Below are 3,525 nucleotides of genomic sequence, written 5' to 3' on the forward strand. Positions count from 1 at the left end.
GTACACCTCTGCCCAAAGGGGACTGAGAACTTCCACTTCTACTCAGATATCTGACCAAAGAGGCTGAGAGGTTTCTAATTAACCTATGTAGGTTTCAGACCTACTTCTCCCACTTCTCCCTTAGAGGGCAGTGAATGGATGACTCTCCTGAAGAGACATTAGTCATTCCCATTAAACCTCTTATGACCATTAACTTTGCCCACTTGTGCCACAAATATTCCCGTTTTTCCAAAGAGGCATCAGAGTGCCTGTTCTAAAAGGGCAATGGTCCTTACTCAAAGTGCAAAGTGGTCTAACACCTTCCCATTATGCCCAAGTGTGCAACAGATTTAGTAGCTCTGTGTAACGGGAGTCTCAAAACTTCCTAATTTGGTAAAGGATCCTCCAATCTACTACCACTCACTTACCAAGGGGGCTTCTGGGTATTTTCTATGCCCAGATGTTCTTCATCTGTGCCCTTCTAACCAAAACAGTCTTCACATTTTCCTCCCCTGATTAAGGGGGTCTCAATATGTACCTGGAGGACCTAGAATATTTTCATTCATCCCATAAGGACTTAGGATCCCAGTGGCTCAAAATACCAAACACAAGTGTAGCTTGCAGAGCCTAGAACCCAATCCACAGCTTCCAGGCAGTCACCAAAATGTGTGAAACCCCTCCTTCATTTATAGACATGAGCAGCGGAACACAAGGCCTGAGGAGGTGTCCTAACGGGATAGACATCCAGACCCTTGAAAGAAGATTTACACTGCTGTCTAGGCTTCTACACATTCACTGCAACCCATGGACATTCTAGTTGCTGCTGAAAAGTTGAAAGGTGATGAGGGAGTGCCTAGAACACCCTCCACTGCACAGTGTGGGTTGGGTACCTCATTTTGTGTCTGAGGGGCAAGGTCTGGAACTTTGCTCTGTCCCAATAGATAGGGAATTTTCCCTCTATGATGTCAGAGGCCCTAGACATTCCTATCGGAACCTGGAGCTTCAGATGTTTCCATAGGGTATGTGGTCTCTATAATTTCTCCATATCTTGAGGCACGGCACTGACCTTTCCCTCTTACCTATGGATCCCCTTATTGGCCTCTCTATGGTGGATACAGACACTCAAATTTTTTATGTAGGGAGTTTCAACATGCCCTCTGACCAAGAGTTTCTCAGAAATATACCCCCTAACTATTGGGGCTTTTGAACTGCCCCTCTGCATAAAGTGAACTCAATCCTACCCAATTTGGGGTGGTTGTCTAATACCATCTCCATCAAAGATGGCCTCATCTGACTAAGGGACAATCAGAAAATTGCCCAATGCCCAAGAGGCCCCACACCTGCCCGCTATGACCAAAGGGACCTGGGAGAGTCTCCTTCTCACCAAGGTAACATGGATTCACTCTTGTTTTGAACCTCCAGAAGCCCAGAGTAGCACGCAGAGTCTGGAATGTGAGTCATCTACCTTCAATCCAGTCATCAGTATTGGAGTATTCCCATTCTATGTGCCCAGACCAGGACAGCAGAATACAACCTTGAGGAGGCCTCAAATCCAGGGACAGCCACCCAGGCTGTTGGAACAGTGTTCAGACTCCTGCCTGAACTGACAATGCCACAGATGATACAGATATTCTTTTGTTAACTTTTTGCTGCTGTTGTTGTTGTTGTTATGGTTTCAGTGTAGAAAAGAATTCCTGTGTTTTTCTTGTTATGTTAATCATCTCCTGGCATTTCAAATCAGCAACTAGTTCTTGAAGTTTGACATTTTCTACTGTATTTGGAAACCTACTTTATACACATACTCTTACTGTCTTTTTACAGCGAAATCACGATGTAATTCAGTTTTACAAATACAAATGGTTCAACTAAAGTTGCGCTCAGATAAATAAATGTATTTTAAATGCAGAACTCCATTTGTTGTGATGTCTTAGGTTTTCATCCAGATGTCAAAAATTCTTTTGACACAAAGGTGCATCTTGCGTGTCAAAACAAAAGTGTGAAAGATGTGTCTTAGGTTTTCATCCAGATGTCAAAAATTCTTTTGACATAAAGGTCCATCTTGAGTGCCGAAACAGGAGTGTGAAAGATGTGTCTTAGACCTAAGGTTGCATGGTGATTCCAGGAATGCACTTAGCAGCATTACCATCTAGTGGCTTAGGAGTCTCAATCAGTATTAATAACTGAATAACATTAATAATTGAAACAACAGCATATGTAGGAAGACTTCCAGATTTAAATCCCTGATGGTAGCCAGAAATAGTAGAATAGTTAACTCTAATTTATGAACCACTAATGGACATGGGGTCTCCTGGGCTCACCCTAGCCAGTGGAGCTTCTGCTCCCTCATGAGGACTACCTTCATTCAACTGCTGCTGAGCTTGCAGCTTGGGGTGTCCTTGGGCAGCCCCCGTGTGTAGCATCCTTCTGCAGCTGCCCATGAAGGTGATTGCCCATAAGCTCTGTGCAGTGGAAGAACTGACCAGGTTGGCCTGCAAAATTGTGCAGCTACCACAGTGACTTGGGGGGTGAGACTGGGGACAGACCTGATAGTCTGGTGTAAGGGAGAGCACACCACTGGGTGGATGCAGGAGAGTCCACCTGCCACCAAGGATAAGCCCATTCTGATTCATGTAGAACTCGAGGGACCATAGAAGGGAGTGCAGGGCTCCCAGTAATGGTGCATGGCCCTCACGGTGGTACCCACCTGCTGGGACCAGTGCTGAACCAGGGTTCTCGTCTTGAAGGCTCACACCTGTGCAGAAGCTTGTGGGTTAGGAGAGCTGGGTGCTCCTGCCACTGTGAGATTCTAAGTTGGTCAGACTGAAAATTGGGTTCATTGATTTCCCTGGCAATCCAAAAGGAGTAACAAATACTGCAAATGAATGTAGTGGTAAAACTAAGTGCAAGGGATTGCTTTTTAATGTTTAATAATTTATTGTTATCCGTTGCATGTTTGGGCATGATGGACGTATGTATAGATGCTTATGTTCATGTATGCAGACCAGAGGCCAAGTGTGGAGTCCACGTTTTCTTCAACCTCTACATAGGATCAGGGATCAGATTTAGGTCAGGGATTGAATTCCATTTGCCAGTTTGGGAGCAAGACCCTTTAACCACCAAGCGATTCTGCAGGATGGACTCTTGAAGGGGGCAGGGAACTCATAGGATTCGCAGGAACACATTGAGCAAGGTTGTTATATGCATATTCTGTACTTCCAAGAAGAGTTGGAAGCTAAAGAGACTTGGTCTGGCCCTGCCATCACTGCAAAGGTGGCCTGAGACCTTCATCTTTTGCCCAAGGTAGTAGGGAACTTTGTCCACGACAGTCCGGATTTTCCTCTATTATGATGGAAGTTGGGCCTAATTCTTCCCCCACAGGAGCTCAGAATTTTACCATCTGACAGGGAGATGTCAACGTTTCCCACCATTTCCAAGGAACCTCACACATTCCCCCTTTGCTGAAAGGGACCTCAGACTTTCCCTCTCTGTCAAGTGTGGCCTCAGACCTATACCCTCTAAACCCCTGGCATACAACCTCCACACAAG

At 45.4% G+C, this 3,525-nt stretch overlaps 1 long non-coding RNA gene across 1 annotated transcript in view; it reads left to right on the forward strand.

Moving 5' to 3' along the window:
• Nucleotides 1-1,509, forward strand: part of LOC103739556 — a 2,011-nt gene extending 502 nt beyond the window's left edge. The window contains exons 2-3 of the long non-coding RNA XR_607503.3: nt 672-817; nt 1,402-1,509. This is a non-coding gene — a long non-coding RNA (uncharacterized LOC103739556). The remainder of the gene's footprint in view (nt 1-671; nt 818-1,401) is intronic.
• Nucleotides 1,510-3,525: the final 2,016 nt, after the last annotated feature.

The sequence above is a fragment of the Nannospalax galili genome, unplaced genomic scaffold (genome assembly GCF_000622305.1).
Source record: "Nannospalax galili isolate Female #2095 unplaced genomic scaffold, S.galili_v1.0 scaffold4401, whole genome shotgun sequence".
In the NCBI taxonomy this organism is placed as follows: Eukaryota; Metazoa; Chordata; class Mammalia; order Rodentia; family Spalacidae; genus Nannospalax; species Nannospalax galili.